The following is a 23182-nucleotide window of genomic DNA, read 5'->3' on the forward strand; positions in this document are numbered from 1 at the left end:
TTTTGTTTTGCCCTCTTCATGTCTTTTGAAAGTTCTTCGGTCTTGTAAGTCAAAGTAGTCAATTGAAAATGAGGGATTGTTTTTGGGGGTCCTTTCGTGAGTTCCTTTTTTAGTTATTTGGATCGAGAATTTTTCTTTGTTTCCTCAAAACACTTGGAAAAAATGTACTTGAAAAAAATTGCCTATTTGGCAGAGTATTTTTTTTCTTTTTGAAAAATCAATTTTTGTTAGGGTTTCTCTTAAGTTTTCAAAAAATTTGTTTAAAGAAAATTTTTTGTTTTTCCCAATTTGCTTGGGTTCTCAAACACTTTGTGGGTTCTTGATTTATATGTGTTATTCAGCGCACTTGTAAAAAATATTACTCGAAAAAAATTTGTTTCTGTTTTGTAATGGATTTATTTCAATATATTTTTATATTGTTTGATGCACAACACAGTGTTTTCGTATTTATAAATTATATTGTTTTATGTATGTTTTATGGTTTGCTTTGGTCTTTGGGGTTCGCCCAGGTGAGTTAAGCGAAAACACGTGCATTCACAACGCCGGCTCGCAACTTACTGTATTCGAGGTAGTCAGTTAGGCCAAACCAAAGTCAAGCGATCGATCTCGCCGCTACAACAAACTCAGTTAGACGGCGAATTTAAAACACCGTAAATCGAGAGAGAGAAAGAGCGAAACTTCGCTTTCGTATGAGTCAGAAAATAACGAGATATTCGCCGTGGCCCAGGTGAGAAAACAGCGGCGAAACGGCGAACCAAGCGCACCTGTGTGAGAAAGAGTGAGAGTGTTTTGTGTGCGTTGCCTCATTTCGCTCACATAACGTTTCTCATGCAGTTTCTCGCTCTCTCTGTCTCTCTTACTCTCTTTCCCTCGTCAGAGTCAAGGTAGTGATCATAATGATGATCACGCTCATGATCAAGATTCTTCGCCTTGGCCATTTGCCGGCTAAGATGGCTTTTACTCGATACCGAGAGCTGTACTTGTGGTACTTACAGTTTCGGTGGATCGGTAAGTTAATAGAACATTTAGAAAAATGTCAATTTGAAAATTTTTACTTTGGATTCGTTAATTTTGAACTATAGTTCCGAACTTGGGACATCCTTGATACTTGAGTTACAGAAAAAATAATGTTTTAATTTTGAAATTATAATAATGTGATAACATAAAATTATTAGAAAGACATTTAAAAAGATTTGCCCTTAAACAAAATTTGTTTCTAAAAACACTTCTTATTATTGTAAATATTCTGGCTAGTTCGTTTCCTAAGTCATTTGATTTTCGATTAAAAGATTCCAATAGTTTATTTTCTATGGCCCTTCAAGAATTTCATCATGACTATATTTGTGAGAGTGTATTTGTGTATATCGATGGAAAGAGAAGCGCGGCTAATACAATAAGAAGAAATAACGAGCCAAATAAGTAGAAGCAACAGCGGGCAAGTAAGATGGAAAAAAGTACCCATATAAGCGAAATTAAACGGCAAAATAGTTGGCAACGCAGGCATTTCTCGCTCTCAGGTGTGCGTCTCACTCTTCTGCTCTCTCTCTTTCACCTGCTCTCTCTCTTCCCCTCCTTCCCCTAAATCCTTGCGCGGATGCGTGTGTATGTGAGAGAAGATCGCTTAGAATGCTCTTAGAATGGCAAATAAGAAGGCCTAGCTCCATCTCTTTTCAACCCGCACAGGTGCGCTGCCAACGGATAACTAACGTTATTTCACCGACACACACACACATGCAGAGCAAGTGATGTAAGCGACGGCGAATTCAGAGCGTCGCACACCTGTGTGACACTCACACGCAAATACATACACGCACGCATACGCTCTTTTGCGGCGACGTAACAAATTTACAGCTAACTTTGAGCTGGTGTGCGGAGGTAGAGAGAAAGAGACACAGAGAGAGAGAGAGAGAGTAACGAGCCGAAGGTAAAAACGAAGACGAACTCACATACAAAACTGAAAACGAAGCCTCTTTCGCAGGTGAGAGAGGTGCACCATAAGAAAATAGTGCTGCCTTTTCAGATATCGTAATAAAAGAAAAACATAAGACAGCTATGAAATAAACCTAATACTTTTCTTCTTACTATTTGCATAAAATGTTGGAAAATACAAATTGTTAAAATCTTAGTATCTGGCTCAAAATGAAAGGTAGACTTAATTAAGCTACTATCAGAAACATATTTTATTTCTGTGCACCGATGTGTATCGTGAGAGAGTTTGAGAAAGAGCGGCTTGGAGAATCAGAGGCCGAAGTGGCAGGCTCAGAAAACCTGTTGCTAACTTTGGCTTTGACTGTGACTTTGCCTTGCCGTTGAGGGAGCGGCAATGTTAATGTCATGATGTTGGCGTTAGTAGAGGTTTTCCGATGGGTCTTCTCCTTCTTCTTCTTCTTTTTCTCGGCCGGTGGAGCCTTCTGAAGAACATCCCCCTGCGTTGTTGTTGCTGCATTGTTCCTGCGCCAACTTCACTCTCACTCAAAAAGCCGCTCGTTGGCCAAAATGCAAGTGTTCTGGTCCAGAACCAACATATGCACAGATTTTGGTTGTTCTGAAAGTTTGATTAAATGTACATAATGCGCATACTTATGTTCTTGAAAGCGAGAGTATTGTATTATGTTTTCATTATTTGCACAAGCGCAGTTCAAATTGCACATTTATTTATGTTTGTGAGATGAACCAATGACACTAAATAATTGTTTTTATTTTTCAAAGAAAACTATTTAACATAATAATTGATTTTTTTAAATTTATTTTCAGGAACAAATTTGCAGATATCGGGTGAGCTAAAACTTTCAGCTAAAATATAAAATGAAACTAGTCTTTTATAGCTATTCTTATTCCACAATTGTTGTTGAAGCGATTATAATATAAGCCCAAAGTGGTTTGGGATCTCTAACCAAAAGCGAATCTCAAGTTCTTGATCGCGAACCCAATGAGAATCGAGCGGGTTTTTGTTGTTGGCCCAGACCTAGGCCACCAAAGGTATAGACCACGACCAGCACTGCTCTCCAGATCCATATATATCTTTTCTATATGTATACCTCTATACAAGTGTGTAGATGTAAGTGTAGAATTGCACATGGCAAGTGTGTGCGTGTGTTCACTGGGCTGTTAATGCCTTGACTTTGGCTTTGGTAGTTGGGTTCTTGTTTAGTAGGGTAGAGTAGGGTATGGTGGGGTTCGTTTGTTGAAGAAGAAGGGGGCGGAATGGGCGTAGAAGAGGGCCCACGGTGCCAGCAGAATATACTCGTTTTCAGTGTCTGCATCTTCTGCTCTCCGGGCGGCAGCACCCCCCATTGCCCACCAACACACATTTCGCTGGGTAATTGCTGTGTTTAAGAATGTGTTCCTTTGGGCCTCAATGCGCTTGGATCGTTCGATCTCATTCACTCCTTCTTGGCTGGTAGTTTTTGCCATTGTTTGATGTTGTTGTACACTCGGAAAAATTATCTGTATATTTTTAGTTTATTTCAAAACAGCAAAGTACTGACATAGGTAAATTATTATTTTGGTAATCATATCTGGTATTTACAAGTCTGGAATGAACAAATTTAAGTGTTACCAATTGCAGTTCTTGTTTAGTAGGGTTTACTTGGATTTTTTTTTAATAAAAAAAGAAATAGCTAATAAATATCCAAGATTGTTCTATGCAATGTGTATATCTTCAGGAAGTAGTTTCGCAATCATTTCGCATTTCAATATAGAAATATTTTTTTTTCTACCTTTTTTTTTTTTTTGGTTCTTATCTTTATTTGCTCAATTGTCGTCATCGACGGCGACTTGCTAAAATAATGCTTCAAGTGAAGCAAGAAGCAGATAGCTAGCCAGCCCATTGTGGTGGTAAAAGAGCAAAAGCAGCAACAGCAACAGCAGCAGCAAAAGAACATAATCATCGCGGTGATCGTGATGATGAGCATGGCAGAGCGGCTGGGAATACCTGTTTTACCTGTTTGTATACCTACTAACGTACTAACACTGTTATAGCGGATTCAACGCGCACCGCACACGCCTGACAACAACAACAACAACAACAACAACAACAACAACAACAACAACATCAACAAGAACAACAACAAGAACAGCAATTGAAGACGCGACCAAAGCGGAGGAAGCACATGAAAAAAAGAGGAAGAAGCCGCTGGAAAAAGAAGAAGAAGTTCTTGCAGTACCAATCCCAACGCCCAAAACCCCACACACATGGATACATGAACCGGCAGCCAGTCGGACTTGCTCGATATCTTGATACTCACTAAATAGAATACGAAGTATATGATAGTCGTGTGATAGGGCAATCTTAATTGATAGAATCTTATAAGGATTACTTGAGTAGATTGATCAGTATTTATGTGATCAGTTTAGATAGACAAAATGCATACGTTCCAATTTTCTGATCCAAACCACTTTAAGCAAATGGTATTCCTGCGCCCTTATGCCGAAGGCGAATCCAAGTTCTTATGTCTCTTATTTCTTTAAAATCTTTCACATCTTCTCGCGTCACTCTTTGTTTTGGAGCTTCACTGGGTTCTTTTGCAACATAATGATGATGCTGATGCTGTTGATGATGCCGTTGATGATGATGACGATGATCTTGGGCCTGGACTTTGGTTACATCTTGTGCAGACTCCCGACTTGGTCCCGGCCACGCCGCCCGTGCCTGTCCGCCCCTTTTAACCCGTTGTGTTCGTTTGCTGTGTGTTCCTTTAGTGCCGTTTTATTAACGCTTCACTTTTTTCCAATGCCTGTTTTGTCCACGTTCCTTTCTGACGCCAGGAATTTTGCTCTTGGCCTAACCGATGTCTATTTCTGGCCAAGAAGAGCGAAAAGAGGCAAGCGAATTGGCAAGAAGGAGAAGAACTTGTGTTGGGGGTCACTGGGAGACGGCTAATTTATGTTGAAAATGCAAAAAATTGAAAATATGCAACGGCGATCGAAGCGAAGTGGACGAAAGCATAAAGAAGGAAAGAATGGAAAATATAGGGAGGACTTGAAGCAGAACCATGAGGATACCATGGTGTTGGGAAGAAGTCGATTTAGCCGCCAAATGAATTGAAGAAATTAGAGGATCCGAATAGGCGATCTTCAAAGGCCAAAAGCTTATAGTTCTAATATGATAATACGACAATTGGAATATAATCAGTCGTGCAATTGCCCAGTTGAACTTGATCATTTTCGCGGTTTTCCTTGTCCACTTTTTATAGTTCAAGTTGAAGCCAACACGTAAAAAACGTAATACGAAATTAACTTTTGCTTACAAATTATCATTGTCATCAGCGGGGCTGTCGACACCCTTCTGTTTCTGCTGCTGCCTCTTCTTTATGGTATGTGTGATATATATACAAAACAAATGTATAACCATGTGCACATGAACGGACGCAAAAAAAACTTAATTAAAATTGTATGCAAGGTCGAAATTAGTTGCCAACGTGGCCCTCAAGAAAAAACAAAAAACTGATTGCTTTATTCATAATTCATTTAAGAGAGCGCACGCATTCGAGCAGGGCGTCCCACCCCCAAGAAAGATTCGCCCCCCATGCGCACGTTTTTTGACTAATTTTCAAAAACGAAACGAAAATGAACTGAACTGAACATCAAGAAAACCTGATTGCCATAATAATGAGATTGTTTCAGAATGAGATATACTTGTGCGCCAACACGCTGTCTATAAAGTAAAAACAATTATACTCTTAAATTGATATTGCTACTTATCTTGTGTGCTTTATTTTGGATCAATTTTTGCTTAAGCAAACGAAAGGCTCAATATTTTATAGGTACATTATTAATAGCATTTTATTTGTGGCGTTCTTTCCACTTAAATCTTCGATTTATTTCACTTTTAAATGAATGACTATGATTAAATGAGGTTATTAATTATATTGATATATATTCAGAGTTTGGCTGTTTTAAGAATAAGTTTTTGGAATTTTATTTTACTGATAAATGCTGAGATATGCTTTTAATTAAAACCAAATGTTCAGGACGCGAACTGCAACGTTGATACGAAAGACTTAGGACACAAACTTGGACCATTCGATTTCAGAGAAAAGATTCAATTTGAAGTCTTTGGTCAATTAATTTAAATATCCAAATACTTACATCGATTTCCTTATCTTATCTTTCTATTTGACAATTTTCTTCGAAAAGGATTTAAGTGTTTTTGCGTTTTCCCAGTTGCCACCCACAAAACAAAAGCCAACACAATAGTTAGGTTTCTGTCAACAGATTTTCGCAGGTTGCGCACAAGTGGGCGTACTGCGCCTTTCTGAGGGGGCGTGGCATTGCAAAACCTTGCGGCTGAGCTGGGATAAGCTAGCCCTGTTTTGTTTTCGGTGTTCGGCTCAGCGGGGAAGTCCTCAGCGTTATATGGTACAATAATGGTCATGATGATGATGACGATAAAGACGCAGACAAGACAGCAGCGCAACAAGTGCAAGTGACAACAACAAAAGCAATCGCTGCAATTGTCGGCTCTTTGCCTCGGCCCAAAAACAAAAATCGCTGGAAAAAAAGAGGCCCAGACACAAAAACGAGAAATAACAAAAGCAGCAGCAACAACAGCAGCAATGGTAACAAGTGCTCGCAAATTGTTGCCTGCACAAGAAACACCAGCAGAAACAACACCAACAACAGCCACAATGGATTAACCATTAAACTTAAAATTCAAATTCAAGTTCATGATGAATGTATCACGTGCAAAGAGCCGGAGTCTGGCATTTTTTTTCGTTTTTTTTTTTTGGTCTTTTGACTCCATCGTTTGGCTGTCGGTTGGTTTTTTCACTCTTTTTACCCAATGTCTGTACTTTTTGTTGGCGCTATTTTTGGTTTGTTTTTTGTTTTTGTATTATTTTTTCTGTGTTTCGCAGTCGAACACGACAAGTACAACAACAGCAAACAGCAGCAACGAGAACAAGCTGACTGGCTGCTTTGTACCTTGTGGTAATAATAAGTGGCTTGATTTTTGTTGGCTTTTGGTCATAACCAAAGAGTGCGCTACATCGTTTTGGGCATTTCTGTTTTCACAAAAAGAAAATATCAGATCGCTCTCCTTATATACAAATATTTATGTCGAACTTTCGGGGTAGTAACGAAATCCATTTAAGAAATAAAATAACTTTACTTTTTAGCAAATATGTAGGTCATTTTGGCGGTTGCTATGGCAGAACCTTTTTACACCTTTTGATTTTTCCGCCTTGCGAGTCGGAATGGGGCGGGTTTTTGGGTGTCTGCACGTACACACACCGATACACACGCACACAGAGAACGCGTCTTAGACTTAGACACAGACACCAGTGCAAAAAGACGTACAACAAGCGGCAACTTGACTTGCCAGCGTTGTTTATTTTTACCTTTATACATATTTTTAATATTTTTTTTATTTTTGGTGTTTTTGTTGACCATTTACCGCAGTTAAGCATTTTTTGCGCTTAGTTGTAGTAGTTGCTGTTGTTGTTGTTGTCATTACCGTAGTACGTCTGTTTTTCTTTTCCTCTTTCTTTGGAACATTGTCTGCCGGCGAAGTTTACATCATACTTCTACATCACACTGACTTTGGGCAACACAAATTTCCCACTCTCTTTCTTAACCTTTTATTGCTTTCTTATGTAATTTTCGTCGACGTTGTTGTGCTTGCTGTTGTTCATTGGCAGCAATTATGCAATGATCAGGTAGCACTTCCAGTATATTTACCATGAGGTACCGCCCTTTTTTCTTTTCTTTTTTTAATGTGTGTGTGTGTGTGCTGTTCTCAAGGTGATCCAAAATTAAGTTTGACTTTGAGAGCATTACAAGAGCGATTCGGTGTTGATGCCAATCGAAATCCATGTGAAACGATAGCAATTTGGATAATTGAATTTGCCTCTGCACATGAGCTGAGCTGAGCTCGGTGCTGTGGCTTCCATTATCTTGTTGTGTTTGATTTGGCTTAGCTTAATTGTGCCATGCGACCGTTAATTTGACTAATCGCAAATTTCCTGCCAGCTTCCTGTTGCTCGATGGTAAGTGGTTGGCAGCATTGTGAGTGGATTCGTCAAGGCGTTACTCATTTGTGGAATTTTATTTGATAGGAACTCACCCGAGTGAGATTTAAGTGAACCTACGCATTTAAATTCTAGAAAATTCCTGCTACGTAATTATTTATGCAACTTAAAGTAGAATGGGCAAATGGCAGAGCAAGAGAGATTCACATTTACCACATTCACTATCTACCATCCAATGTCGAGCGGAGTTTAGCTAAGCCCACCTTAGAAACTCCAACTTCTCAACTTCCCAACTTGCCGCTCCCGTTTCGTCTAGTATTATGACACACCCTAACACCTTGAGTCAACATCGATGTCATGAGACATTTAATAGGGCTAATACGCCATAATCATGCTGTTGTAATAAGAGAGACGTCAACACGCCGCACCGCAGGGAACTTGATTGATAAAAAGCAAACCCAATACCCAACACCGAATGCCCAAAGAAATGGGGATAGGTAAACCGATCTCCGATATTCATGTATTAGTTGGCAGTGACTATTGGAATACCAAGAAAAGTCAACTGCAGTTTAGCATATCAATGCCCATTGCCTATCGATGATAAATGCGTTCGTCTTTAGCATTGCATTGAAATCAGCTCTTGGGCTGTTGGCATTGGGCTTTGGCCACTAAGCCTTTGGCCACTAAGCTCACGCAATACAAACAAACAAACGAATATCGAACTGAAGACCAAAAACCAAATGAATGTTAATGCTAATTTAGTGGACAAGCTCCACTCACTCGTTGAGTGAAAGAAGGTTCCAAATATCAATGAATGGGCTGCTGGTCTCGTCGAAAGGAATAAATAGAAATGTCCAAACGCCCCTTTTAGTTTGGTGGGAGGTGGTCAATAAAATGGGATTCTGGTTTTCTGGGACCGCGCACTCTATTCTCTTCGGAATCGATAGAGTAGCTATAATTTATTTGCTCTCCTTTTTAATTTCTTATGTATATAAATTTAAAAATTTATAAATTTCAAACTATTTTGTCTGTTTAAGTAAAATATATTTTCTCTATATATGTATGTACTGGATATAAAATATATTTTATATATTGTTAGAATACAAATCAAATACAAATCTGATTTAAGACAATGGAAATCGTGTGATATTTTGTAGAAAAATTCAATGAAAATCGTAGGGTAGAGGAAAAAAGTGCCGTTTGAAGCAGAAGCCGTCATCGCTGATACATAAACCACTAAATATCGCATCTAAAATGTATAAATGCACTCACAAAACAAATACCGCCTTGATGATAATAAAAGCAATGATGATGTCGCTGAGAATATCTGTCTGTCTGTCCCATAAATTTATGCTAAAATTTAAATTTTCTTTCAAGTAGTTGACCGACCGGCCGACCGACCGGCGTAGAGAGAAAGGTCACCACGAATGGTGTCGCGGTGACAAAATGCCACATAAATATTACACGAAGCCCCAGTCTGATAAGCGAATGTCACTCTTATTAAAAATAAAAGAAGGCAAACGCCCAACAAAGCGAACCGATACCAATACCGATACCCGAAAATGGAAATGAGTACGAACAAAGCGCACTAAAAAGCGTATTGGGAATGGAAGAAAGAACTTCCGAAAAAGCTAAGGGGTCATAAAATTGAATGTCGGAATTTGTGGGAAGGGATTTGTGCATTTCACCTGCTTTGATAAGATTTTGTTTTATTTGTCAGCGAAAGAGAATAAAATGCTGAACTTAAGCAAAGCGTTAGAAAGAATAATTTATATAATAAATAAACAGTCAAGTGAGAGAAAAGTGCACCTAAATGTTTACTTGAAAACTCTGTAGCTTTTGTCCCAGTCAAAAAACAAAAACACTAAGATCCAGCGATAATGTAATCCCTGCATTATCCAACTACTCTAACCATTGACTCCAAAAGGCGATCTTGAGGTGCCGCAGAACGGTGGTCAGCTAATCGGATTTCCCAATGTAATTTTTCAGCCTGTTGCGATTGTTGTTCGGTTTTTTTCGCCGGCTTCCTCTGCGCTTAAGCTTACACTTTGTCGCTATTTTGTAGTTCTTAACGCCTTCGGGCAACAGTAGCGAAAATAGCAACAATAATAATAATGGCATTAACAATGGCATTAGCATTGGGCTCGCGCTTGTCATGGCCGGAGAATCTCATTCAGGCACTCAACGAAATGCACAGAAAGAAATCTTAACTAATGGTGCATAAAAACAATATTCATGTAGATGCTATAGCTGTTTCTTAAACGATATTGAATGATTTACAAAGCTACCAGCCTATACACGATATACGTATATATCAGCATAGCAATTGATCTTAGTTTTTCTCAGTGCCTGCACTTGGGCAGAGGGACAAGTGTAATGGACACGCTCGGTTCCCATCCACATCACGATGAACTTGAAGTTTCGCACTCGCTTGATTGAGTTGTTCTTCATCTTCTTCTTGCACTCCGGTCAGCTGGCATGGCTCAGCAGATCGGCCTAGCTGTACTTTATATATAACGATTCGGCCATGGGAACTGGCGGATCTTCATCATCTTGATCATCTTCCTCATCATTCGCGGCCATGCCGGCAAATGTGACAGACAGCATCTATTACCCTAACGATAATTGGCCAGGGTATACGATTTCCAGATCTCCATTGAGACCATTGAGCGAGTCCAGCACAACAACGGATTATATTTATCTCGCAAATCAGTTTCTAACATAAGATACGATTACAGTATGAACATTTGGTTCAAATTGAGTAAGTGAGTAGCTTGATTTGCTTGGAATTGATTAAGCTTAGGTATATCATGAATGAACTCCTAAATTTTCATCGACAAACTTGGACTTTTCTTTTACTAATTTACAATCGCATTATTTGCATATTACATGAATATATGGTTATAGGATATTTGCCTGTGCCTTACTTTTCCCCTTCGCATTTGCGGCATGCACTGTGACAGTGTCGTAAACCCAACTACTGGCAATCACAACAAAAAGAGCAAGTACAGTACTGAGTACTCAGTACGGAGTACTGAGCTCTGTGGGGTTCTTGTTTTTTGTTATCTTATTCGACTAATACTTGTTCTTTTTCTACAAAACCGACTCTAAGCTCGCTTTTTGTATTTTTCGTTTTTTTTTTCGTTTTGTTGGCCCGGAGACTCGGACAAATGACTTCCGTTGTGGCTGGCTACGCTCTCATCATAAACTAAAGTCACACTGCGTATGCGCAATAAAAATAAATATAAACCGATTTCGTTGTATATAAAATTGATATCTGCTTGGGCTATTTGCATTCCCATCATCTTTCGATGGTGCACCTGTTCTAACACCTTTTTGAGTGTAGCTGTAAAGATAAACCCTAGGATGATTTTGTAAGTACTAGCAAGAAGAAAAAAAAGTTTTCCTTCTTAGCTCTCAGTTTTTGTTTGTTTTTACGACACTAGCGGGCTCGTAATGTCACTTTGATTAGTTCTTTAAAAATCTTCCTTTTTTTTTTTAGTTATATCTTTTATTGATTTATGTAGATTCGGCTTTCAGATGTGTGTGAAAAGATTTGATTTTAGTCTAACTTTGTTGTTGGTATTTTTGGTTTCCCAAGCTGTCGTCGACACTCATTAGACTGTGATTTAAGCTCCACTCAGCACTTTAGACCATAAAACCCAAATATAATAATGGAGCGACCTAAAGACGTTTCGTTCGTTGATGTTTTTCATTCAAAAGTTTTCACTTCCTCGTGGTGAAAAACCCGGGAGAATGGATAAAGCTCATTTGATTGATTTCCGTCAATTGATGACAAAACGAAAAACACGTGTGAGAAGTATAAAAAAAGAGCTATTTTTAAAGCTATCGTACAGATTAGTACAACTTAAGAGGTTGTTATCATAGATCGAGAAACTATTAAATGGGCCTAACTGTGATATGTATGGTATTGGTATATTATCAGATGTCAACTTAAAAGCTGATGGAGTAGGGGAAAAACTACATGGTTCCCAGCATGATAAGGAATCCAAAATTAGTTCAAAAAGTTCTGTTTTTGGTATGCAAGTGGTGGTATGCGAGATCCCTTGGGTTTTCGCTGACCAACAGGTGTGTCAGGTGTGTGTGGCTGATAAGACTGTGGACTGTAGTCAATGCATCGCCGTGCAGGCTGTTCTTTTGTGTTCGGTTTCGTTGCCCGGTATGGTTGGCTTATTGCTGTTCTGATTGTTGTATAATTCTCTTTATACAGTCCAACGGACTGTCCATCAAACGGCACCGTCACCGTCACCGGCAATTAGATGAATTGCTACCATTGCAGAAAGTGGTCAAACTCAGAGTCGAAGAGTCGAAGAGTCTAAGAGTGTAAGAGTCTAGGAGTCTATGTCTAAGTCCCAGACTGAAACGCGAGTGTGGAATCAGTATTATTGCTTTGGCTTACATAAAAGGCCATAAATTAGTCACTTAACCGCTCCAACTGATGCGGCTGCTGCTCCTGTTTGATATAAGTATGGCCAGAAATGGCATATGGCCGAATGCCAATACTGTTCTTCTATTCTGGCAAGCCAATCTCGCAATTCTTTAACAATTCAACAATCTATCACTGCCACTCAAAATGCTTTCTATCCTTTTTGTTGTCTCTAATGATCTCTCTAGCGCTTTTGCTCTAATTGACTGACAGTTTGAAAGAGATGGCTACAGAGTGTTCGAAAGAGATGGCGCGGTGGGCGGCAGTGTGAGGGGGTGATTTCTGTTGAGATCTCTGGATCGTTCGCAATTTCTGCAACAATTAGTCCAAAGATCGTTTTTGGCCTCGACAGCAATTAGCTCGTTATGTTGGGCCCGCCTCCTCCCACTCTCTCTACTCATCTAAAAATGTAGCGATGAGTTCGTGATTAGAGCGAATATCGTTCATTTCTTATTTCATATATTAGTTTTCATTGATGTTAAGGAGCAGTCCTAAGTATTCTTAGTTTAAAAAAGATTTCGCTTTTTCCAATGTGTTTTTCGGGTCAGCTTTATTTGCCAAAGAAATATCACAAGTTTTTCTTGAATAAAACAATTGATAATCAACATTTTTCTTTAATGCAATTACGAACCATATTAACCATTGAAAAGAGATAAATCCACTTGAAATGTTCAGCTAAAATGAACTTTTAAATCACTGTAGAGAGAGTATGGTAGTTTTAACACCTCTGCACCCACTTAATTTTCTTCCTAGACGGTTTTATTCCACCTGAGTGGATGATTGACTTTCTTGATTTATTTATAGACCAACACTTACACTTCAACACATACGTTTGATCTATTTATGGCGTACCTTTCTTTTTGCGAGAAACGGAAGAGAACTGCGATTAGTGGCGAAGACTTGTATACAAATTCCTGTGCGTATTTATAAATGTAGCCATATAATTTTGAGCGCTTTATTCTTTGCGCAAATTATTGTTATTTCGATGTCTGCATTCATTCACAAAAATCGGTTGCGAGCCACGCAACAAATGCTTAAGTGTAAAGATTTTTCGGCGCTCGGTTGCGGATCGATCTTAAGCGGCTTTAACTTGGATATCGCCCCGAGCTCGTCGTTTAAGTTATATTGATGAGCTACAGCCCAAAAATGTTGCTGGCTGATCTAAAAGCACGATATAAATGCAGCTATTAATATATATATTTATGCATTTAGCATATTTTTTTCTCCAGAATCGTTCAGCTCGTGTGTCGTGTGTAAATGCTTTGGATTTTTATTTGATTTGGTTTATGACAGCGCAGGTTGATTTTGAAACACGTTTTAGAAATGCTATCGCACAAGTGAATGACATCACGAATGATTAAACATCTAATCAAAAATTGTATCTTTTGAATCGAGCTCATTATGTTTATGACGGCAGTTTATGTATATTTCGGTTTACTTTGCATTTTCAAAATCTATTCAGAACTTTAGAAAATGTCTTTAAAAAATTTGGAAGAAACAAAAATGAAAGATAACATTAAAGTAAGCTCACAAGAAACTTTGACCAACCAAACATAATTTTGAAATTTAGTTAAAGAAACTACAGCTCATATACTCAGTCGGAAGTTTTCTCCAAAGTTTTTTTTTTGCACAGATTATTTTTATTTATCTTTTTCTTTTTGGCTGGCCTGCAGATTTTTGCAGTTCATTGGACTGAGTCAAAATCCAAGTCGCCAGTGTCTGCTGACTAAGTGAATGAGTCGCCATTGTTGTTGTTGTTATTATTATTATTATTATTTTTCTCCTCCTCGATGTTGTTGTTTGAGCGGCGCATCAGCAGCGAGAAGAAAGAAATGTAGCCCAACAGAGCAAAAATACAAATAAAATACAGGAAAAAAAGAGACAAGACGAAAAGCTTTACTTATAAGAGATAAATTAGCGCGATTTCCGAGATGCTTGGCTTGGCTCACACGCAACAAGTCGAAAGTCATAATGACTAATGATTTCAATGTGGCCAGAAATTGTTTAGCTCACTGATTAAAAATAAAACACATTTGGCATCTTTATGCCGCCTGTGCATGCCTGTGTGTGTGTGTGTGTGTATGTGTGTGTGTGTATCAATTTAAAACTAACATTTATTTTAATTCCACTTTGATTGCGAAATTCCGCCTCAATTATGGCATTAATCAAAATGTGAAGCATATTTTATGGCAAGCGTTAAACAGTTAACTAGCCAATGTATGCAAATCACTTGATTGCAACTTAAATCGCTTGTTAATTCAATATTTGCGATTTCCTTGACGCAGGCTGGGCTGTTTTTGTGGATTTGATCGATGATGATTAGTTTCAAGAATAATTGGTCAACTTGACTGAAAAGATATGTAATGTAACTTATAAATAAACACATCTATACTACTTGCTTACAGGTTTTCCAACCGGAGTCTTTGTTTTTAGATATATTGTTGTTTCTGGTTGATTTGATCGAGAAAGAAACCTTCCTGTTGGTCATTTCCGATGGCATTCAAATACCGCTGAACTCTTTAGTGTCTCGAGCGGCAATTAGCATCCAAAAGATTGCTCTGCGCTGATCTCGTTAGATGATATTCAATTTTAATTTCAGTTTCGGTTCAGTTTCGGTTTCGTGCGGGACGTGAGGCACGCACAAAACGGCAACTCCAAGACAAATTGTAGGCTCAACTACACTTATTTTCCTCACTTTTTGTATTTGGTATTTTTTTGTTTTTTTTTTTTTCGGTAGTTGAAGCGGTTTAGAAAATAACGAAGCAAACGATTGTCTGTCGACCGGCCTTTTTGGCCTTGGCCTTGACGTCGGTTATTGGCAGCCATAAACTAAAATTAAGCGAAACGTTTTCAACAAAAAATGCCACACATACAACTAGGAAAAAAACACATCTCTGCAAATTGCGTAAAGAGTTTTTTAATTGCCCCCCGCACTGAAAAGCTCAAATCTCGAAATTAAACAAAGCCCAAAACTTCAGGCTGGCAAAACGTACCGACTATATACTATATGTGTACATACATATATGTATAAATAAAAAGTGTGAGAGCCAGTGTGCATATATGAATATAGATTTATAGACAGCCAAAAATGTTTTTCCCGGATGTACCTGTTGCTGCAGGAAATTCACACGTGAAATGTTTAATTAATGAACAAGAAAATGAACAAAAATCAGAAATCGAAATCTCGGTGACAAAATTCAAAGGAAATCATTTCGGGGGCTAAGATACTTGTCTAACGGTAACTGGTTGTTCTCCACATTTTTTTTTGTTGTTCAATTGGCTTTAAAACTGTATTTGACTCAGATACTTTAAGATGCTTTTATTTAATAAAGATATTTGCGCAAAAACATGAAGAAATGACAATAAATAGCGGTATAGTTAAGTTACTTAACGGTTGAAACGGCAATTAAAACTATTCGATAGGTAAAACTTATGAAATTCCACAAACGATCAGTAAATAAAGCTGTGAGGGCAATGGACACAGTTGTCGGCAATTCGTCATCGCGAAATGATGAAATTGTCAATATACAGAGAAGTGATTGCAGAGAAATGTTGGTTGGTGACAATACGATACAAATGCCATGTATATGTACATACATACATGAGGAAAAATAAAAGCTAATCTAGAAAGAATCAACTGAAGTTCGCAAATTTCAAAAATATACAACGGAAACGCCGCCCAATCGAAAATAAACATTAATTATCGCTATCAAAATCCATTTCCTTTACTTTTCAGCTATGCGAACTGTTCAAACATTTCGAACTCAAAGTAACCGCAAGCAAAGATTATTATTTGTGCGACGTGAAACAGAAAACTTTGCCAGATGGTCGGCGCTTTAATTAGATGGTGTAAGAATAAGCATACATACATATAGGTCTGTCTTTCCATATGTACTTTGTGTTATATAAACTACCACACAACATGCGAAATTCTCACGCAACAGAGCAAGACGCTGAGGAAAAAAAAACAAGAGGGAAATAGACAAATAATAAACGAGTTGAAAGAGCGCAGAGAAGCAGAAATTCTGGCCAATAAATTTCAATGTCACTTACACTTGATTTATAAGCCAACAGCAAATTGGATAAAGACGGCAGCAAAAAAAGAAAAAGGGGAATATCCAGAACTGTAAATGAATAAAGAAAAGAAGAGTTAATCTAATTACTTCCTCATTGATTTCAAGTGCATTTGAGCGTGTTGAAATTAACTTCTTGGAAAGGAAAAAGTGCAATCAAAATGTAATATAGAAAATGCTCATTATGATGAATTCATTACGCGTTAAACTAGAATTAACTAAGTAATTGCTACCATTAATGTTGAATCAAAAAAATCCCCAAAGATGTTTTAAATTATAACTCCAAATAAATAATTCTGATATTGCCTTGAAAAGTAAGCAAAGTATTTGAAAAATCCCCTCAAGAATCGCTTTATGATCCTTTAATGGACCAAATTAAAGTGCTGTTCTTTCTGTGTTTTTCGTTCTGGTAACGATGCACACAGCTACGAATAAAAAAGTTAAGCATTGTAACATTTTAATGGAGCAACATTTTGTGGCCAAAAATGGACTGCAGTTGTTGTTTTTGAGGCTTTAGGCCAATGAAAAGCACTTGTTGCCAACTTGTGGTTCTTCTGATTCGAATTCAGATTCAGATTTAGATGCCTCTTTGCCACAATGAGCTTTCATTGTAATAAAAAAACAGACGAAAAAAAAAACAAAACAATGGGCAAAGATTCTCGATGTTGTTGCTGTTGTATTTGTTGTTGTTGCCCCTGACTTTGTGGCATGATAATGATGTTGTTGGTTACTGCAAAAAAGCAACAACAGAGCGATTCACACGAACTTCAACACTCGAGGCAGCAACAACAATCATGGCAGGCAAAGTGTTTGCCTTTGTTGTGATACTCTAACACTAGGGTACTTCTAATTTTATGTGACTTTGTGACTCTATGTAAATAGTATTTTTATACCGAATTGAAAAGTACGGAATTAGTATTAGTATTATTATACATAATACTAATTTATGCATTTATTTATGTTCTAATGGAAATTAATGGAGTAGAATATTCGACTTGCCGAACTCTGATTTTTGACTCCTATTTTTGTTGCAAATCACACAATAGTCTCGACAACAACAACAAGTTTACGTAGTAGCAGCTATGCTGCAAAAATCTATTTCCATTTCAATAAGAAACGAAAAATGTTGTATTTTGTTTTTATACTTTTTTGCAGTAGTTTTGTTGTATTTTTTTTTGTAGCTGCTACCTTTGCTGTTGCTCATTGTTTGTTCTTGTCACGCTGCTCCGCACAAAGCAGGGGGGAAACGGGGGGTAGGCGTAGGTAAGCGGCTTGAGGGGCGTGGCTTTGTGTGTTCGTTAGAATTCGCAATCATAGAATTTGTGCTAAGTACACAACACACAATGAATTTGAGTTTGTTCTGGTCAGTTGATGTGTAATTTGGTATTTAAATTCTTTTGTTGGTTTCCCAAAATGCAAAAACCTGCCACTTTATCACCGCCTTTTTTCTCGCACACCTATCTTCTCGTTTTGTAAGTCAAGCAAAAGAGGGCATTTGTTCAAAATTAAATTAAATAAAAAACTTGCACTGCCTGTTTTCTTTTATTTTATCCAGTAAATCCCAGGCATCTACATATGTATGTATGTACACTTTAGTGACTATTTTCAAGTTCGTTGCCTAAGTCTTTCGTTTTCCTGCCGGGAAAAAAAAGCAAACACTGAGACGGTTCACTTCAGTTCATTTCACTTCGTTCGACTACAGTTAGCCAAGTCAAGTTCGCCCCTTTGCCCGGTTTCTGGCCAAGTACAAGTTCTAATGAAATTTGTCAATATAAATTCGCAGAATTCCAACGAGCGCGAAACACAAAAAGCAGCCAAAACAGGGATCATAAAAATAAAGCGAGTCAACAAGCAAAAGCATTTGCTGTTGTTACGTGCCAGTATGAATCAAATTTACTTTTTTACCGTTTTAAGCGAAAGGAGAAGATTGCAAATATATATGTACGTTCAAATTTGTTAAATCAACACACAAAAAAATTAAAAAACAATGTTTACGGCAAGACACAAAGTATGCGACACTGAAAAAATACATATAAAATTTATATTCGGAATTTTGTCTGTCACTTAAGGAGAACATGATAGGTACAACTCGCAAATATAAATGGATTAGAACCAATTACATTTATATATATATTTAATTAATTTTTTTTATTATTTAAACTGTTTTTGAAGTTAGAAATTTCGTTCAAATTAAATGTGATGAATTGTATGTGCGTACGTATGTACATAAGTGGAACAGTCGAGAGTCCAGTGGAGCTTGAGTTCGCTTCAGTCATTGTCATTCTCGAAGAATTTTGTGATTTTTTGGGGACGTATGAAGGAACCACCTTAAAATACGGATTTTGCTGCGTATATGAAAAAACTGGTCAGACATGCCCAACAATATGTGGGCGTGATACATTTCTGCCGCGGATTTTGGTGAGTCTCAGGACAAGGTCGTCAGAGAAATGTCGGTAGCAAAGGTTCTCTAAAAAATTTATTAATATTTTTTGACTTATGGTATCCCTAACAATACGAACAATATGTCTGCTTTTAATAATGTATTCTATGAAAGCAAACAAATTACTCTCTTATCGTGCTGCATTCATCTGTAAATTCTTGAGTGATTACGGTGCAGGAAAATTGAACTTACGAGACTGATGTAGAACAGCCTAGCCTATAAAGCGACTGACTTAAATTAGATATGCGCTTAATGCGATGAAAACATTAAAAATGCATCGCATCGCATCGCAGCCGACATGGCTGTCGAGTCGGCTCCTCAGTTCCTCAGCTCCCACAACATTGGCTAGGCAAAATTTATATATATATATATATATATATACTATATAGTATAAATGTTGTACGGCGGGAATACCCCACTCAGAAGGTGCCACACCAAACCGCCAGGCCACTGCAGCAAAAAAAAAAAAAAAGAAAAAATGGAAAAAAGAGAAAAACAATTGCTCACCCACCGACGCCACCGCAATGAACTCATGGAATAATTATCCTATGAATGAGCAGTTTGCATGATCATTGCCAAAGCTTCCGCTTTTGTTTTCTTCTCTTTTATTTTTCCCTTTTGTTGTTGGTCTGGTTTGTTTTTATTTTAGTGCTGCCGTAGTTTTTTGCAATTACCGCATGAAAATGTTGCATTTAAGAGGCATTTTCCTATGTCATAGACACGAGAATTACTCACAGAATATACCAACTAATTCAGCGCCTTTTTCCCATCAGTATATGTGCATATGTATGTGTATGTATATACATGTTGTGCCTATATAGTGAGTTGAATTTGCCTTTTATGAATTCCGCTCATGGTAAAAGAAGTTCGACTAAGTGATGCGCATATAAATGTCGAGCACTCGACTCTGATCCACTCCGAAAGTCTTGAGTTCCTAAGTTCTGGTGGTATGGTGTTCGGGTAACGAGTGGTACATTCCACGTTCTGCAATAAAACTATGCAAAATTATGTGTAGCATTCGCTGCTAGAATTCTCCCATCATGTTTGCCCACCGAATCTTGCACAAATTTTAAAAGCCAAAGACCTGCAATGATGAAATATGCCCAGACATTCCTTTATGGCCATCTAAATATATTTGTAAGAGCCTGTATATTTGGCCAATTATTATGCCCAGATGCAACGTGCTGCGGCTCAATATGTTGCATAGAAAGCAGCTGAAAGAAGTCGACAAAATGTGACCCTTAGCTAATCGTAGATGCCAAGCATTATCTTCTTTTTCGGTCCTCTGGAAGAAATCGTAAATAATTTATTTATTAAATCTGAAATGCTGTTCCTCTAGCGTTCTTGAACTTCAAATAATTTTGTAACATTGAGGAAAAAAATTGCACTTACTCACATACATCATTTGGTGTAAAAATAGAATAGAAATAGAATAATAACCATATGTAGGTTTTTAAAAACACCACAAAATTGATACCTCTTTTTTTTTTTAATCGTATGACATGTAAGAATCAGTTTGCAACCTTAATCCCCTTCAGTTTATTTGGCGCATTGACTGTCATATATCAGAGCCCGGTTTTAATTGGCTTCCCATGGTTTTTTTGTGCTTTTAATGTGTGACTTACTTCTGCTGGGTTTTCGGTTTCCCAATGATTCAGTGGCTGCCACCAGTGCCACCCCACCCACTCTCCATTTCTCGATATCGCCTGGAAACGCGGAGAATCGTGCTGGATGTGGGTCTGGGTCTGGATTTTGGGACCGTTGTCAAATTCGACTCGCAATATGCATAAATATTCGAGAAAAAAAGAAGAGAATTGCTTCGATGCGCGAAGCGAGTGAACAAAGAAAAACGTTTGTCATATGATTAATGAGCAACACCCCCTCTCTTTGTTGCTGTTTTTTAAGCCTGTAAGATATTGGCCATAATATTCAGCACAGATGTTGCGCCGTCGTAAAAGTAGCATAATTATAAAAGATTTTGTTGCAACAAAGGAGGTAATGCAAATTTGCAATATGATATTTCATAATAATCACAGTTCTCAAGATCCTCGAATGAATCAAATTGTAAGGTGTTACAAGGATTAAAGGTCTTTCGCATGCGATCCAACCGCAAAAGGGGCGGCACCATGATGGGCGTGTCCTTGTCTGCTCAATTGAACGTAATTAATTTGCGGTCACTGTGTGAATGGAGAATGAATGCGAAAAAAAGAAAAAGACAATCATAATAATTTAGCACGAAACTCAAGCAAGTGTTCTTATTAATAGCTAAATTCCGTTAATAAAGTTTCCAAGCAGCACAATTTTATAAAATATGATTTATGACACACTTTTAGCGTAGTTTTTTTTCTCTGACATGAGCTAAAAGTATTTTTGTACGTATACTGATTATATTTTTTGGAGTGGCTTTTGTCGCATGGGCGTTGTCACAATTTGTCGAAAGTCGGTTCAACGAATTTCTTGGCCGGGCGCTTCAGCATGACCTTGAAATGATTTTCACCCCTCTCCCTCCCCCTCCCCCATCCGATTCGCTCCAGACCCCAAACGCCGAATCGCGGTTGCAGCTGTTACTGACTTTCATTTGTCAGACCGTTTTCAATTTGTATTTGCCGCAATTTACTTTATTTGGCTTACGTGTGGTTTGTTAACAACAAAAGCAACATCACTGCATTTCGGCATCGTCTTCGTCATCGTCATCGTCGTCGAGTCAACGTCATTTTCTACCAGAGCCCCCATCCCCCAATCCCCAGTCCCCTTTCCAATCTCCAATCCCGAATCCCGAATCCCGATTCCCGAATTCCCAATCCCAACTTATCATCCTCAAGCTGCTTCGCCATGTGGGATGGTTCAGCTATCAGTTATAGTTATAAATACACTTTTTTTTACACAAAATTTAAAACATTTTACACTTTGAAATTATAATCGTTGTTGTAGCTTTTTCATTAATTTTATTTTAGCTAAATATATATTAAAAACAATATAAGTTTGAAAAGTTTTTAAACTTTTCTTTTATTACACTTTTCCCTTGGTATATGTTTGATGATATTTACCTATAAAACGTTTTGCATATAAATACTATTTATTTTAGTAGTTTAAAAGAAAGAATATTAAAGCGTCGATTTCCAAAAGCATAGCATCAAACTCCATGAAAATACCCTCTATACTTTCAACTCACTAAGTTCCCGAAAAAAGCCGGAAAAAATAAGAAGAAAAATTACCAAAAATGTTCTGCGTTTTAATTTGAAAGCCGCGCACACACAAAAATTGTAACAATCAGCGCCGCACGAACAAAAAAATAGCCAGAATAAAATAATGCACAGAATAACAAAAAAAAAAAAGCAGAGCAAAGTGCAGAAATAATGCCGAAAGAGGAGGAAAATGTGCGGACAACAATTTGTGGCGAGCGCACAGCTGCCTGCCTCCAGTGGCTCTCATGTTGCACCTTGCAACTGCAGTGGTGCAGCGGTGCGGTGGTGCAGTGGTGCAGGCCAACAACGCCCCACAAACAATCACTTACAAGCTGCTAAATTGCATAATCACCCAAAAAGGAATCAACGGCCGCAAGGAGTTGAAATCGTTTTGCACTGCCAGAAAAAAAGGCTATACAACTTTCGAGGGACAAAAGTGCGCTCACAAAATGGTGCCACATTCATTATGTTTTTACATTCAAAGCGCCTTTTGCAGTATTTACAAATATAAAATTGGCTTAAAATTAGCTTTCATTTGACTTGACCTATCAAGGTTTCAATTGAGAGAACAGAACTATTTGAATTAATATGATTTTTTGCGAGTGCAAAAGAGGAGTCCCCGATATCTTGGGTTGGCTGCATTTGCCGGAATAATTGTTGCCATTATTTGCTCAAGGAATGACACACGCAAACGCGCGCAGATGCAGATGCAGGAGCAGCTGCTCCGATTAACCACAGATAAGATATCATAAAGCAGCGATACCCCGCCGCCCCCTCTGCGAGCGGCCTCCCCTTTTGGCCAGAATTTGCACTGATTATCTCGGAGGCGCACTTGAGCGCAATTTGCAAAGCAAACAAAGACCAAAAGGAGTCAAAATCTCTTGGCTAAGTTATTCTTTTTTTTTTTTATTCCTTTTTTTGTGTTTTGGTGTTTCTGGCTGCTGCCACAAATGAAATGCAATCAAAATGCCGCCGCATCTCCACTGCCTCCCTCCCCCTCCCTTTCTTTCTCTTTATCTTTATCTCTTTCCGTCTCTTTCGCGCGGTGATCAGTGCTTTTGTTTTGC

General features: G+C 38.0%; 1 long non-coding RNA gene across 4 annotated transcripts in view; it reads left to right on the plus strand.

Moving 5' to 3' along the window:
* The window catches only part of LOC120455173, a 101782-nt gene that overhangs the window by 15023 nt on the left and 63577 nt on the right, over positions 1-23182 (plus strand). For all 4 annotated transcript variants that reach the window (XR_005616724.2, XR_005616723.2, XR_005616722.2 and 1 more), the window contains exon 2: positions 2755-2775. This is a non-coding gene — a long non-coding RNA (uncharacterized LOC120455173). The remainder of the gene's footprint in view (positions 1-2754; positions 2776-23182) is intronic.

Source organism: Drosophila santomea, chromosome X (assembly GCF_016746245.2).
Source record: "Drosophila santomea strain STO CAGO 1482 chromosome X, Prin_Dsan_1.1, whole genome shotgun sequence".
NCBI lineage: Eukaryota > Metazoa > Arthropoda > Insecta > Diptera > Drosophilidae > Drosophila > Drosophila santomea.